We start from the raw sequence: 17,028 nt of genomic DNA on the forward strand, positions 1-17,028 counted from the left end.
CATCATGAGCTGCGGTTGGGAGCATGCCACTTGCTGCCCTTGGACCTCAGTGCCTCTGTTTCACCTTCAAAAAAAGTCCACATTAACCTGTCACAGATGTGATCTCACGAGCATTTTCAGTCACATTTTGCTCTGTTAATCTGGGAGCTTCTGGGTTGCTTGCTCAAAGCATTGGTGTGCTTTGATGTTGGATGGACAGTGAGGCAAATGAGGGGATTTTAGCAAGAATTATCAACTCCTGCCAGGATGCCCAGGTACAGTAGAAATCGAAAGGAAGGATGGGGACAAAAGCCAAATGTAGGCTGCTTTAAAGTACTCAAAACAGTCTGCAAGCCGGGCTTGGGCTTTTTGTGCTTTGTGCTGATCATTCTCACGCACAGCAAGACATGTTGTCGTAGTGGTTTCTTTCAATATTACACTTCACAAGAAAATGGCATGTGCAGGAAGGAGGGCGAGGGGTTAATTCCTTGCAGCACATCTAGGCCATCCCCTGAAATCACAGGAGCAAAACCAGCTGAGCAGTGAATCAGGCCACCCTGCCTCTCCAGGACAGGAATAGCAAGAATCAGAAATCTTGCCCTCAGCTGTGCTGGCATGCCGGGATGCAGAGCGAAGGCATAGGGAAATACAGCCAGTCACTTGCCTCTGAGTTTCATGGTCTTTTCAATTACACCCAACTGGTACACATGACTTTGCAGCTCCCAGTAGTGAGAGCAAAACATGTTCCCCATTTACTTTCAGCCTGACTCAGGGTGACTGGCCTCCCAAGATGTGTTGCTGTATTAACACCCCATCTCACCCTAGACTTTTTACCTTAACTCCTTTTCATTTCTGTAGTAGCTTCTTCACATTAACCTCTCTCATAACAGGAGCAGCGCTATCCTCTACTAGAACCAATCCTGCTCAGTTGTGATGCAGTGCCTGTGCCCAGCATGTGCGGATGAGGGAAATCTGGATGCATGTTCTAACATGCTTCCTTGGGAGGGAAGGGCAGCAATGGGCTGGGTTCTCCAAATAATCATTGGAGGTGGAAAAAAAATAAATTACAGCTAATAAAAGTTAAGCTTGGAGGATTCCAGAAGAATGAGTTACAAACTCAGCAGCACTATTGCATGTCTTTATGATACCTCTCAAAACTGCCTGTCAAATCTCCCATTAAGAAGCATCACAGATTAGTAATTATGCGCATCTATTAACTAAGCATCCATTCTTTCTCTCAAAAGCTTTGTAGCAATATCTCTCCAAAGAAGCACATATCTCATCTAGGTGTCTGCTAGATGGCCATAACCCGTCCCCAAGGGAGATGCCTCTGATAACACTATATTAAAGACAGGGCTTGGTTTTGTCTCTTAAACTGCTATCACACAAGCCAGTGCACAAGGAAAGACACCTATTATGATTTTATAGACAAATGCTAACAAAAGCTGCCTGCACACATGCACACACAGAAAAAATTAATGTTAGCATTGCAGGAGGCTGTGGTGATGACAGGAGTACTTTTATTGTCAGCTCTACTGGGGAAGGGAAAAAGCCCCTCTTATTTGTGCAAATAACTCCAGTTTAGCTTTATTCCCATGCATCCTATTTGCACATATGAGTATGTTTTGTCAGCCATGTCTTTAGGTACAGGTTTTCATCTTCAGCTGCTTCTGCTTGTTTGTGTTAAACAAATTAGTGCCATAATAACACACACCCCCATAGAGACATGAATATTGTATGGTAAGAATCCGAAATACACGGTAATCTCAGGTTTGTTTGGTTTTTTTTGTTGCAGGTTTGTTTGTTTGTTTGTTGTGGTTTGTTTGGGCTTCCAGCCCCCCCACCCCCCCCCCCCAAAAAAAAAGAAAGCTTAATTAGACTCTTTTATGCTTAATTTTCCTGATTGTATTTTGTTCATTAATAGAGAGCAAATATGAAAAGAACTAAGAGCAAAACTAGAGGCAGAGGATAATAAAATCTATTACTATTAATTAAACGGAAATCCTCAAACATGCCTCCTTCCAGCTTGCTCTCTTCCAGATCCTAGATTGCTTCGCTCTTTCAGTGACTACTGCTAGACAGACACATCCTGTTCTGATGAAGGAGACCAGCTGGATTTAGGACTGTGACTTTGAATGTGTGGTACAACTGACCATATGTGATTCTCTGTCAAGTTTGCAGTTTTAATGGGAAATCTCTGAAGTGTTTCCACTTTGATTCATATTTTCTCACTGGTTCAATAACAAAAGAGAGGTTGGCTTTTTGCAGCTGGCTTGCACTAACATAGGTTATATTGTGACTCTGATAAGGAAAGGGAAGCTTTTTCATACTTATCCTTAGGAGTTGCTTTGGGCTGTTCCATTTGTTTGTTTGTTTATTTGGAGGATTTTTTTTTTTTTTTAGGGTTTTGCGGGGGGGGGGTTGGGGTTTGGTTGTCTGGTTTTGTTTGGAGCTTTTTTTTTTTAGGAAAAAATATCTGGGACCAGAAACTACATTTCATTAGGGATATAATTTTGAATTCTTATGCAGATCGTGGTTTTTATCTGGCTTCAACAGAACTGAATAATTCTGTTAATTGTTATTGTCTTCCTGCCGGCTTTGAGAAATGTGTGTCTCCAACCTCTCTAGGTCTGGCAACAGAATGGTAGCTAGTTGTGAAAAACAGCATAACAAACAGCAGATAAAATTTAAAGGAGCTTGGGATCTTCTTTTCCTGAAGAATGATTTGCATTTACTGGTCTTCCAGACCTGACAGCAGTATATGTAGGGGCAAAGGACCGCGATGGTGACACGGATATGGAGGAATTGGGAATAGGAAAATTCCCTTCCTTTTGCACTCTATGTAAGTTTTACTTAGAACATGCAATGAATTATCATTTGCAGTGGGTTACTTTCACCTGTATTCTATCTATTCCTCAGCTCTCTGGGCTTCAGGCAGAAAAGTCAAACGCCACAGGAAAATCTCATCTTCTAAGATCTGCAGCCTCAAGGCAACTGGCGAGGCATCAAAACTTCCATGTCAGCCAAGTGTCTGAAGTCTCCTGTTAAACAGGCACACAGAGAAGGCAGAGTTTCACACTCAGCCCTGGGCTCACCACGTGTGCTTTAGTCTAATATGTGCCACTTTTGTATTTTACATTGCCAGTGAGTTGTGACCAGACTGTATCTTCTTTGCACCTTATCAAACACTGCATGTTTGAACAGTGCCTTAATTATAGTGATCAGTGTTTGCAAACAGCATCTTCACTCTTTTCATCCAGATTTTTTTGGTAAAGGAGGGGCAGAGAGGAGACATCCTAAGAGTGATGCTCATGTCTGAGCCTCTGCTCACCTCGCAGCTGTGGAAATCTCCTTGCTGGTGGTGAGGGAAGATGCCCTTTGCTGTGGCTGGTAGGGAGACAGAGTCGAAGCCCTGGCCACTCAGATGCTCTTCCTGAAGTATCCATTATTTCATCCATCACTGAGATGCTCTTCCTGAAGCATCCATCATTTCAGGCCAGCATCCCTGGTCCAAGGGCTGTCCCTCTGTCGTGCAGGGAGCAGATAAATAGAGGTGGGAGGGTTCAGAGCAATGATTTGTAACTTAGTTTTGCTGGCTGTTCTTACAAACAGTGAACGGGCAATCTGGTAACAGGCTATAGATTTCCTAGATGAAAGTCCACTTATTACCACATAGATGTACTTTCTGATAAAGAAATGCTAAAATGGATATGTTGGCATCCAATTCTTTATTAAAATCATATCTATATATATATGTATGTATATCCAAGTGAAGACTGCATAATTTGAGTCCACAGAAAGAAAATGTTACACTTAAGTATTGTGGGGATATTTGAGGTCCTTTTTCCTTTCAGGCAAAACTTCCATTTTTGTGAAGATAAAGGATGTTTAAATTAGAAAGGAGCATTACAAATAAAAATGATCAGCCTCTGTCCTGAAAGAGGCTGTACCACAGCAGAGCATTTATCAAGGACTGCATTGTTACCTGATGCAATGGTGGAGTGCTGATGGGAAGAAGGATGTTTCCAGATCTTCACAGGCCTTGCAGATGAGGCTGTAGTGTTGGCAGTCAGGGTGATAATACCACACCTGCATTTTATTTTAAAGTGCAATTATACTGATGTTTTTCTCTGTTGCTGTAAATCAGTTTCCTAAAATATATGGATGTCTTTTTCTCTTCTCACACATGTACATTTAAATATTTCTGAATATTTGATCATGTAAGCATTAGACCCAGTGAAGCAGCTTGTGTGAAGTACCATGGAATGAGCTCTGTCATGAATGGTAGCAGTTCTGTCCTGCTGCTGTTTGCCTAATGGGGAAGAGGGCACTGACTTGTCTCAATATTGCATCAGCAATCTTCATATTATTCCTTTAAATCAAAATGGGCAGCAGCACCCTAGACTAGTATGGTGCCTATCAGAAGTGTATGTTTCATCTGACCATGTCTTGGAGACTATTTATTTTCTCATTATAAAGAATATTCTGGCCCAGTGTAAATGTCAGTGAGCTCAGTGCACTCCATGCAATGAAACAGACTGATCTAAAACAGTAGAAATAAGGGAAGCTTGGGTCCTCAGAACTGCTGAAAAGCAGTTACTTACCCTTTTTTGTTTTTTAAACACTGTGCACTTGATTCCCTCTGCCCACTAATTTGAGTCTTGGTCGGCCTCAGAAGGGCAGTAACTTTGCATACACCTCTTTCTCTGAGAGGGCAGGAAATTATTCTTCATGAGGAACATGATCTAGCAGGTTGTGCTGTGGGAGTGTTTGTTGGTTTCTTAATAAATATTTCCTTAGTCTGGATTTTAAACATCCCCATACACAGTAAGGAAAATGTGAATGAGACATCCTTTGTGACCAGATGTGTTGGTGGGAAGGAGTCTCCTATAAGCAAACCAGGCAGTGAACAGAGATTGTGTGATGTTCAGTTTGGTTGTCTGCAATCAATAACACTTAGCAAGAGACAATAAAGCATCTGGAAGATAATTTTGAAGTACACATGTATTGTTTCAGTGAAAACATCAGAAAAAAAGCCAGAAAATCCTTTTGAATTCTGTTGTGATCAAATAGAGTCCTACCATCAGGGCATTCAAAGGCAATCCTGCAGTCCTCAATGTTAGTGATCAACATTGATTACAAGGTGATTTTTCCAACAGAATCATCTCACCTAAAAAAGCATCTTGCTGTGCATATATAGCATGTACCAGCCTTTATTAGAAATAAGCTGATTCTTATTCTGCTACTGGCTTTTATTTTCTTCTACTCCCTCCCTTGCAGGAAGGCTGCATACAAATATAACAATCGATTGAGAGGAGATGTTCTTCCTTTACAAGATTAATTACAAACACAGGGATGCTGTGTCTGGCCCGTGTGTGTATGATTGATCTTGTAGGAGGAAATGCAATAGGAAACTAATGCTTCCTTTTATCCAGTAAGCAAAGTTCAGAGATGTTTGCATTCTGCTAGGTAAGCACAGCTGTCCAAAGATGTGAAGACGGATGGACTGTCCTGTCAGCACAAATTCATGCCGAGGTAACAGGCTGTGCTGTCTCTGCGGACCTCTCTCCCTGGCCACGAGGCTGTAGGGCCAGAATCGTTCATTTAGCAAACAGCTTAATTGTTTCACATTTTAATTAGTGGAAAGATCCAGACACAGTCAATGTATTACAAGGGGCAGCAAGGGGAAGAAGGTGTTGGTGGGCCTCTCTGCTGAGGCCGGGTGTGAAGAGGAAGACTCCTAGTGACACCAAGCATGGGACAGCTGTCACAGGGCAGCTGCTCAGAAATTGCAAGGGTTTGTTCTCTAAACCTGGCTGGTGTAAGGAGAGACCTGCGTATTCACTCACTGCGTGTAGCTGTGGAAGCATCTGCAGAAAGTGCAGCACTTTGCTACCCTTGTTTCTATTTGTATATAAATATAATCTTAAACCTCTAGATTTGGCTCAGGGTACTTCTGCAAAGGTTTGTTCTCTTCTTGGGCACAGGCTAGCACTTGTATTTAGGCTGAGAAGCAGTGTCAGAGGTGACAGATCCAGCTTAGTGTGACTCAGCTTTCTTCCTCAGAGTATTTTAAATAATGGATGTGCTACTGCTGGCATTTAACTCCTGCCAAAGCTGCTGAAATATATGGTGTCTTTAAAATACTGCTGCAACATCGAATCTCTGCTCAGGCAGGGGAGGAGATCTCCACTTGGGATTGGCTTTCTCAAAAGGAAAAAGAAATCAGAGGAAGAGGGGAAGGGAGGACGAAAAAGCTTGAGCCATAATATCCTGTAACTGTGAGAATGCCCTTCACCTGAGGCAGTGAAGCAGTCAGCTCTAGCAGCGTGCTGATGGAGAATCCTGAAATCGATGCTGCAGTCTGCGTTATATTTATACAAGCATATGCACTGCGCTGATGACGAGGGAGAGAAAGGGTTGTTCCCTGCGTTCAAATAATTAGTGTAATAAATACAGCCTGGCAAGCGCCAGAGGAAGTAGGGATCCTTTTGTTCACATCTCGCCACTTAGAGCTGGGTAAGCAAGTCTTGTAGAGTTAACCTCAGAATTTACTCATGCTTTTATTCTCTGTCTAGAGGTCTTGAGCAGGACGTGCTGCTGATGCCAGACTTAATAAGCAACGCTGGATCTCCTGCTTTAGAGTGATGCTGAGGATTTTATAGGGTTCTTTTCTTATTTTTCTTTCTGTTCATGCAAATCCTGACTGGTAAACGAGGTTCTGTTTGCTGTTTAGCAGTCAGTTTGCTGGGCTTGACAAAGGTTATTGCAATAATTGATGTTCCTCTTCTAATAATTAATGTTAATGAGTCCACTAAACAGTAAACAAGACAACAAAGAACTGTTAATGAGACAGTCTTTACTCATTTGTTTAATCTTTTACTAAGATAATGGGCGATAAACATGTCGCTATTCAGCCATCTTCAAGTCCTTAATGCATGGGGGAGTGTTTTAAAAGGAGATTTGAGCTGATTTTTTACACTTGCATTTAGTAAATTCAGCTGACTGGGTAGGTGGGGCGCCTGAAAGAATTGGGAGACCTATATAATTAAGTGCCTTGACATTCTGCTTCTGAAGGACATTGGCAGATATCCAAACGCTATGTTCTGCTCTCAAACTATTTAATTGAAACCATACAAAAGGGAGGGGGGTGGAGGGGCAAAAGAGAGGGAGATCTTGGCAAAAACCTTATGTGCAGTTTTTCGCTATTGGATTGACCAGACAAGGCAACAAAGCTGATAAAACAGGATTAGCAAAATTGCATTGTTGGATATTATATGCTGTGTGACATGTACTACAGCAAGGGAATTTGGCAGGATTAACCTGCAGAGGATAAAGATGTACCAGACAAGAGGGCTGAATTAATAGACTGCTGTGACCAAAGCAAGAAAATCTATTTGCATGGAATATTAGGGGCAATAATAACCTTTCAGGGTGGGATTGCAGTTAATGCCCCGAGTCTAGTGCTGACCCCGTGCCCAAGTCCTGCTCACCGCCTGCAACTCAGTGTACAAAAACCAGCTCATTGGCACAGCTTCTTATTACTCTTTCCTGTTTATAAATAAATAAATAAATAAATAAATAAATAAATATATATATATATATATATATATACACACACACACACACAAATGCTAATTCTTAGGCAGGATTATCTGTGTTACCGGGTGCGTTTGTGTTGGTGGATTTTTTTCCTCCCCGAACTGAGAAGTTTATTTTCCTATTTATAGGAGGTCACTTTCTTCTCCTAATGCACTAGTGTTATCCTAAAGTAAATATTTGGGTTTGGTGGTTTTCCTCAGGGCTTCTGGACCCAGCCAGCCATGGGGGAATGCCATTCCCTCACTGTGTGTTACTCAGCTGTTCAGGAGATTCTGCACTTACCTGCATGCAGTTGAGCTGAAGTCCTAAAAAAGCTTTCAGACCATGTAGTGCCGAAGAACCTAAATGCTACTGCCAGTAGATGATTAACTAAAATCATATTAAGTAAAAATGGGAGAATATTAAAATTAAGAATTTTAGAGGTAGACAAAGACTACATGGGACTATTTGACAAGGGGATAAAGAAGCAGAAAACCAGCCTCTGTCTTTGGTGTGTTTAAGGGGAGAGAAAGTAGATTAAGCATTCATTTATCATTTGTACAACATATAATTCTGTTTTTTCACTTGAAAAGGCCTTTAAATTTCCTTCTTCTAGACTACAAGCAATGCATATATGGTAGCGTGCTTTTTTAAAGTAATCTGATATGCTTCAGCGCAGATTGTATTCAAGGATTCAGAAGGATTTCAGCAACCTTGAAAAATGCTCATATCATTTGCTTTCCCTTCTCCCACCCACAGTACTAGTGGCAGACTTCAGTGTTCCCTGGGAACAGAGAATGTACTAAAAGTATTTGGCATTGCTCTGTGTGTGACACAGTGTGGTTCACTGAGTGTGCTCAGTGCTACCACAGACAGTGAAAGAAAGATCTGTTCTGGTGAGATGATTCCCCTTCATCCAGCATTAGCATGTCACCATTGACCAGTACTAGCCATAACACAAGTTCAGTTCTGGTACTTTCTTTCAAAGTTGAAGGTTGATGAGAATATTAGATACACATAAAATGTAAATATTCTTTTTTTTTGTTTGTTTGTTTCAACATGTTAAAATTTTGTAAACTGCTCTTTAAATAAAAGCTCTGTTAATACAACATTACTGGGACTTTACAAGTGTGCATCCATGCACAAGTGTCAAGAAATTTATTTCCATTTCCTACAGCAACTAGATTGCATAATCTCTCTGGAATATTTTTTGCTAGTGCATATGTTTCTCACTTCCCTGCCCAGGGACTATACACATCTCCCTTCTCTGCAGGGGCATGAAGTTTCCCTTGGATTAAATTGGGCAGTGGGCATGGAGGGAAGGATGCTTCCAATGCCTCCAAATCCAACCCATTTCAGGAGAACTATTAAAAACCAGCAGTTCTCCCTGGAGGTGTGCTAGGCTGTGTGTCTCTTTCTATCCAATGTTCTTAAGGACTTCCTCAATGAGTCCTCATCCCAGGATAGTCCTGAACTAGCTCACAGAATCTCTGCCTTCTTCTGGACGTTGGTTGCTGAGGAAGGTCTCCAATACAGAAGCTCAAGTTGATTATTTGCTTATTTTTCACAAGTGCCTAGATTAGTTAACCCAATAAGGAGTTGTTGGTAAAACCTTAAGAAGGACTCAGTCCTGACAAGTGAGTCATCATACCACCAGCAAAGCATTTTGAGGGGAATCAGGAAGAATCACATGTCTGTTTCTGTGGCATTCACATTCTCTGGACAGAGAGATATAATTCTGTCTCTTAGAAGAAGCACAGAGAGAAGAAAACAATCTTTATCTCTGCACCTTTTTTTTCCCCATGTGGAATTTGGTATGGAGATTGTTTACCTGAAGTGATTGCTTGACTGGATTCTGGTGAAGGTTCTTTGGGTTCAATGACCAATTGGATCCAGGTGTGTATAAGACTCTCAGCAGGCAGCCACAAGTATGCTAGTTGGTAGTTAGGTAAGTACAAGTACATCTGTAGAATAGGATAGTCTCTCTTTAAATAGTATATTAATGTAATATAGTATAGTTTTAATAAAGCTATCCTTCAGCCTTCTGGAGCCAGACATCATCATTTCTTCTCAGTCAGGGCTGCCTTTTTTACTATATGTTTCCACCTCTTTTTGTCTGCTTGAAAAGCTGCAGGATCACCTGGAGTGTGCTCTCCCCAAGACCGATTCTGTAGTGGTGCAGCATTGCAACCCTGAGCCCTTGTGCTGCTCGAGAGACACGCTGTGTGCATGCTGTGATGGCTGGCATGCTCACCAGTGTCAGTCCTGCACAGGGAGGGAGATTTCCTTTTCCCCTGAGTCCCAGAATCCATAACTCCCCTTGTGATTTTACAAGAAGCTCATTTTTCCTGGTCAGCAGTGGGCTGTGTCCCTCAGCTTCTGAGAGCTCCTGAGGGATGGGTGCCTTGGAGGGGAATGAAGGGCCTGCAGGCCGGGACATTTGTGGGGTGCAGAGCACCTTCCTGAATGCCAGTGTGCTGGGAAGCTTCTGGGAATGGACCACACACGTGCTGATGTCTCACCCACCTCAGAGGAGCAGACAGGGTGCAGACATGAAGGTTCATGGCCACAGTGCACTCAGGAAGCAAAGTGGTCCCTCGGGCCCTGCTCTCCTTTTGACAACATCCTGGGATCTGTGAAAAAGCAGCCTGCTTCTCCCATGTCTCTGAGGGCTTGGCTGAGTTTCTAGGTTGCCGCCTCCGCCTTCCAGCCTCCGGCTCTCATGAGATGAGCGCAGGGAATGAGTTGCAGGAGTGCAGCTGTACACATTTGCAGTACTGCGCTGCAATGGCCACCTCTGTGAAGACTTAGAGCTTGAGTGCCAAGCCATTTTGCCACTTCTATTTCTTCCTTTTTTCTTGGAGACATACACCCTTCACACATTTGTATTTCAAACAGACAGGAGTGTGTAACTGCTGGGGTCGATGGATCTAACCCTGTCACTTTGCTTTCCAGCATTCGATGGTGTAGAAGATGGACTGCGGAGGAGAAGGGCAGAGCACAGAGGAGGCCAGGAGCAGGGAGCCTGGCCAGGGGCCCCCTCAGGTGCTGTGCAGCAGCTGGTGTTGTGAATCAGGCCGTCACCAGTCGGAGAACGGCTACTTCACAACACCAGGGTCGCACCGCACCACGCTTCGCCCACCGGCTGGAGAAGAGCAACGTTTCCTGTGGGCAGGCAAGGGACATGGAGCACCTCCTGGCTGCTTCCACGCAAGCCCAGACCTGCAAAGGTAATCAGGTGCTCAACTCCTATTTAGGCACCAGCCTCCCACTGAAGTCTGAAATAGAAGTTAGGCCCCTAAATATCTCTGTGGGTCTGGCCCCGAAACCCTGCGTCACTGTGCAGTGCAGAGCTTCAGCAGGCACAGGGCAGAACTGTCAGCAGTATGGTCACTGCCTGTTCACATGCCACATGAATGTTAAGGAACAGGAAGCTTTTATTAAGCTGTGGAAAGCAGTAAAAAAAAACCCTCTGCGTGCTCCATGTGTGGTTCTCCCTGACAGTTGCATCTGTGGTCCCTGCCTGTGACTTGTTCTGATCCTTTCCCTACCTCGACACCCAACTGTGTAGTCTCTGTAAAAGGTCATGTGCATACCAGGAAAAAGCTGGGCTCCTTGCTATTGATACTACACCTGGTCAGCCTCTGCCAACGTGCCTCTATCTAAATCAGCCCTAGGTGTGTTGTGATAAATGAAAAAATAAACAGTGGCATCATCCAGAAGTGGTACCAACAACTGCAGTGCTTAAAATAGAGAAAACATTGCTAAAGCAGAGCCTCATAAATTCCTAGGTGTAGAGGGACAGTGAGGCACACTCTAACCAAGTGACCTGCATGTAACATGTGCCGTGCATTTCAGGTTTTAAAAACAGGCTCTTCTCTGCCTCCTCCTTTGTACCACACCAGCAGTGTGATGTTAGTTTGAGAGGAGTGGGTTACAGAGGACTGCTTTCCATCCAAATCTGGGTCATGGACATGGAGGTTGGCACATGCCTCATGGCAGGGGTATACAATCCCTTAAGTCAAACTGAAATGCTGTTCAGTTTGGATCTCAGAAAGTAGGCATGTGGTCTTGGTCTCAGGATGGGATTTTCTTTGGTGGGTTTTCTCTTCCTCTCACCCCTCAGGATGGCTCTTTGCTCTCAGGTGTGTCTGGCTGTTCCTTGTACAATATAAACCACTAGATATGTCTAAAGCAAAGAGCGGAGAAGTGCAGAGAGAAACTATTCAGGTAACATAGAACCAATGATGGTTTTTGTGAAAGTTTTCTTCATTATCCTAACTCGTGTGACTGATGATAGTAGTAAAAATTATTTAAATTCCATCCTGGATGTATTATTGCTGGCAGGGAGATAGACATAGGGGAGAGTCAGGATATGCACAAGATCTGAAATAGTATGGGACAGCCTGGAAATGCAAATGCAAGGTGACAATGGTGGTTTAATTGGACCCATCCTAATTTTTCTGTTCAGGTGGACTCCCTGCACAGGTAGCCCTGAATTTCTTCTATAGCAAAAAGTCAAATACCTTGAACAATGTTAGAGATGTATGGGAGGCTCATTCATAGATTAGAATGGCAGCCTGTGGGTTTTTGTCATGGATGAGAGGGAAAACTAGATTGTGTTTCTTGTTCATGCACTATGAATTTGTGAATCCAACATGCAAGAACACTGTTTTATTAAACTTGTTCTCTGCTAACACAAACTGTGTGCTCTGTGTGGTAATCTCATTGTTATAACTATGTTTTAAAGCCTGAAAATTTTCTCTACAGAGTTTATTTCTTGAAGCAATGCACAAAATTCTTTAGAAACAGGAGGCATCAAGGAAATAGTCCCAACAACCATGCACACACACTGATTTGCATAAGCAGCTATTCATATAGGGAACTAAACACCATTTCATCTTTCATTGTGAGCCAGAAACCTGTTTTACCTATTCAGTTTCTCTCAGTAAATACACATAATATTTGAAATACATTAATGGTTAATATCCACTGTCAGGTGACCTGATAGACTATCTCCATACTTCTCCAACTGTGATATGTAGAGACAGGTCATTTTCAGCTCCTTTTGTTAAAGAACTTCATGGGAAAAGCCCACTTCAGAGGTACTTTTGGGGCATCTATTGTACTGCAACTCTAACTCGAATGCATCACCCTTTATGCTCTTCTAAAGTGATTTCCTAGCAAATTAATGCAGGCTGTAGTACAGCTCTGCTACAGAAAATCAAGCACTCCGGTTTGTCATCAAGCAGCCTAATCATATCATCTTGAGGAGAATTGCTGGTTGAAAACCTGACTGTCAGCTTCAGTTGATGGAACCAATTTCTGTTTGCTCCCTTCAGCAGTTGGCACGTGCTGCAGTGAAAGGCGAGTGCACAAAATAAATAGTTCAGTATAGGTTTTACATTTGTGGAGTGTTATTCTTAACTAGCGCCTACAGTTCATCTTTCATGTCAACCCCAGTTCTGGATGCTGAGATGGAAAAATAGGTGCTCACCACGTTTCTGGACAGCCCCCCAAAAGAGAGGCGGGCCCCTGCAGTGTGGATGCACTCATAGAGGGTTTTCTGGTGCTTTACAGATCCTTTCTCCTACTTGTGTATTATTGTAAAAGAAGTGGAAGTTTACCCTGCAAAAGTACCCCATTAGAATTGTTGAAAGGCTTGATTTTATAACCTTAATAAAACACTGTGCTCAGCAATGAGGGTAGAAAAAAGCAAAGTCTATCAAACCTGAAATGCCGGGCTGTAGTCTCTTGTGAGATTTTTTTTTATGGGGTTGTTATTCCGAAAGTGGTTCTTATATCTAAGCAAATAGTATTTAATTTCACCCTTGAACCCTTTGAAATTTGAATGCAGTGGGTTTATTTTCCCAGCACATCCACACTGTTCTTCAATTGTTGTGAATCAGTTTTTTTGTTTTCTTCCCAGGCTCACCAGCAGCTCACATACCACTTCAGAGAGCAGCAGCCTTGTAAATTTTGTTCTCTTTTTTCCTGCATACCACAGCCAAGCAGACAGGCACAGTAGGGCTCACCATCTCTCACTTTCTGTGTTTGCATGCACACTGCTTTGTTACTGTAATGTTCCTCATGAAAAGTGCCATTAACAGGTTTCTTCTTCATTCCTTTTAGTGGGCTTCCCCTTTGGCAAGCAACTAATGTGAAATTAAAATGATATTTCAGACAGCATTGCAAAGCAAACAGTAGGTGGGGCTGAATTTTTTTACCCACAAACCTGAGTCAGGTTTTATTTCAGTTTCAGACATAAAAGTTTCACAATGAGAGGGGAAAAATACAGCAACAGTCTTCAGGCATCTTAACATGGTGAGCAAGAGGTGACATTAAGGAGGGGGAAGAGAGGCTTGTTCACATCTACTGTTTTAAACACAGCATATTAGGTATACGAGATTGGTATTTTTAGAAAAATCAAGACTCCTCACAGTATATAGTCAGGCCTCAAATGTGCACATAAAAGGGTCAGAAACATCCCCATTGTGCAGTGAAGTGGCACCACAAAGAGCATAAAAATCACTTGGCTAAATTACCAAGGCTAAATAACTTTCACTCAAAGATTGATGTAAACAACAGAAGAGTGCAAGCAGTCTCTAAAGATAACATAAACTACTTGTAGAAGTTTTATAACCTATCCTCTAAGGAGATTCTACTTAAAAGCCAAAGCAGCAGAGACTTTGCTGTGTCATACTCTTTGTCTTTATGTATACTGGAAATTCCAAAAATTATGGTATTTCTTTGACAAACAGTTGCCTCCTTCGTTAACAAGACTAACTATCTGTACCCCAATAAATGAGTTTTTAATGTTGAATTTGATTAGACCTAGTTCTCCAACCATGCATTAGCAGGAAAGCGCTGCCCACGCATGCAAGCTTAATGCACGCAGCTCTTGCTGTCAAAGACCATTTTGGAAAAAATGATGTGCAAAGCAATCCAGCCAGCTGCACTCTGATACCCACTTCATGCCAGGAAAACTCCTCTTCTCACAGGGACGTGGCTGGGTGTCAGGAGGGAGGCTGGCACCAGGTGGCCACCCTTGTACCACTGCAGCTTTGTCCCTGCTGCTGCTCTGTCTGCAAAGTCTGGGGCAAGGGTTTGGGATGGTCTGGTTCATTCCAGGTCTGGAATAGCACAAAAAAAGCAGAGCTGGGAAGATGTCTGAGGTCTATATTAATACTCTGAGTGTATGGCATCTTCATGATTCAGCTAAAAATGTTGGCAGTTTGGGAAGAAAAGCTCAATTTTAGAGAATTCTGGCATATGTCAAAAACTCAACATCCCAATACGTTGCCTGCCATATGCCTTTAGTGAAGTGGTTATTAAGATAACTAAACCTTAATTCCTTCCCTTGCATAGGGGTGTCTTGCTCTGAAGTCTTTCTGCGCTGGTCTCTGACGCTGGGGATGTGTAGCTGTGGTAGCCTGTGTCCCTGGGCTCTTCAGGAAAGCCAGCAGCCTCTCCATGTGAATAGTAGCCAGGGACTGAAACAGCTGCAAACTCTGCAAATGGTGTTTCATTTCCAAATCTCCAGCTGAATCTCACCACTGCAGATGAGAGATCTGGTGGAGGCAGAGCTTTGTGCTGGTTTTTGTAGGTGCCCACCACCCTCAACTGATACTGAGCAGGACAGTCTTCTGGAAAAGGTGCTGCTATTCCCATTTACCTGGCAGTCCTATTCCTTGATAAATAGCAAGAGGCTTAAGCCTTTTTTAGAGGGTTTACATTACTATTTTTTACTATGTTAGAATAATGGTTTCCATAGTAACAGCCATGTGGGTCAGTACATACCCCAACTCTGAAGATATGTTGTGGAAGACTCTTGGAGATTAAAAATCCCCAAATGCCTGAGGAACTGCTGCACATCCACAGGGTGTTACCAGAGAAAGTACTCCTGTACTCCATAACCTCTCCCTTTGCTGGATTTCAACACATCTAGTTTACTATTTTATTGCTTCAAATAAACTTCTTGTTCAACTGTGGGGACATCCAGAGAGACCTGTCACACAATGACAGCATCTCCCATGTCAGCTGCAGTGTGTGATAAGTCTCTGGTGAGAAGTAGCAGCTCTTTTCCTCCAGGAATGGGTTTTGATCTCTTCCCACTTTCTGTTAGTCTAAACCCAAAAGTATTAAATCACATTCTGGAAGCTGTGTTGCTGTAAGAGCCCTTCTAGTTTTATCACTCAAATTAAAATTATACTGGCTTCGAGCCTTGAATCCAAAATGGCAATGTCTCTGCTGCTTAATGACAAGGTAAGGGAGGTGGAGCTGGTGACTGCTCCCAACAGCACATGCAGAGGAAACAGCATCACTCATCCTGTCATGGGGGAGATGTGTCTGCTGTCATGAAAAAGAAACACAGAAATCCTCTCTGGCCGCAGCAGTGCAGCAGCGAGCATGTGGGAGGTGGTGCGTGCCCCAGGGCCAGGGCAGCCACAGCGGCCCAGTCCTGGGCAGCTTTGGGTGGAGTTGGCTTGTTTTAACCCGTGTGAAAGACAACCCACATGGTTGGGGTTGGTTTTTTCCTTTATAAACAAAGGAGTTAAATTTGTGCTGAGGAAAAGGGAGACATTCACCAAAAAGCCCCCCTGTCCCTGCCAGGATGAGTAAGCAGTTTCCCAATGGCCAAATACCATTAACACTGATGCCTCCATGAAGCTGAGATTCTCCCTCAGTGCCTCTCCTTGTCTGCCTGTGTGTCCCAGGCACATCACAAATTCAAGCACCATCAGCAAGCCTGCAGCTTCATTCACAAGAAGCTGAAGATTTATTCTTTCCAAGACAAGGCCCTGAAAAATACAAGATTGCAAAATACAGATGTTTATAGTGATTGAAATACTCAGTGACCAAGAAAACCCTCACATGAGCTTTCTTTTTTAATAAAGCAAACTGCTCTGCCTTGTCATGTGAATTAATGTCCCTGCTGCATGGCTTTGTCTATTTATTCCTTGCTGATGTTGTTTTTGATCACTACTAGATGAAAATGAAATCTTGGATGCTTTGGGGCTGCTCTTAGGACAGATTCAATGAGATGAAAACGCATTTCAGGAAATATCACTGAAGCCAGTTTTTGTTTTAATTTCCAGGGACACAGAGGGCTCCAATTCCCTGGAGTCAGGAGGAATTGCAATTGAAGAAAGGCACACTGAAAACACATTGGAACTGTGTCCTTCCAATCCTCCAAAGCAAATGTCACCTAGAGGCATTGCTGTTATGCCTCTCAATCACAAACTCTTCTTTTCAAGACAATGGTTTGGCAGTCCATGTCCTTTTCTTCACAGGCTTTTTGAATATTAAATGGTCCCTGGGCAAAGGGGCCAGGGCTGTAGCACCCTAACACACTTTCTACTTGCTGGACCCACAGCCTCTGTCCTTCTGTCCATCAGTTCACCAGCCTGCCCCATCAATTCTATTGCCAGGTTACTCAAAGCCCCATTCCAGTGGCTGTTTGTCTGG

The 17,028-nt window shown here is 43.0% G+C and overlaps 2 long non-coding RNA genes across 2 annotated transcripts in view; both read left to right on the forward strand.

Annotated features, from left to right (window-relative positions):
- LOC144248933 (uncharacterized) overlaps positions 1-10,550 on the forward strand; it is a 62,884-nt gene extending 52,334 nt beyond the window's left edge. Inside the window, exon 3 of the long non-coding RNA XR_013342119.1 lies at positions 10,516-10,550. This is a non-coding gene — a long non-coding RNA (uncharacterized LOC144248933). The remainder of the gene's footprint in view (positions 1-10,515) is intronic.
- A 66-nt stretch (positions 10,551-10,616) lies between these two features.
- On the forward strand, positions 10,617-16,913 carry LOC144247183 (uncharacterized). The gene is made up of 2 exons (XR_013340889.1): positions 10,617-10,790; positions 16,659-16,913. It is a non-coding gene; the product is annotated as an uncharacterized LOC144247183 (long non-coding RNA).
- The last annotated feature ends 115 nt before the right edge of the window (positions 16,914-17,028 follow it).

This window comes from Lonchura striata, chromosome 1 (genome assembly GCF_046129695.1).
Source record: "Lonchura striata isolate bLonStr1 chromosome 1, bLonStr1.mat, whole genome shotgun sequence".
Taxonomy (NCBI): domain Eukaryota; kingdom Metazoa; phylum Chordata; class Aves; order Passeriformes; family Estrildidae; genus Lonchura; species Lonchura striata.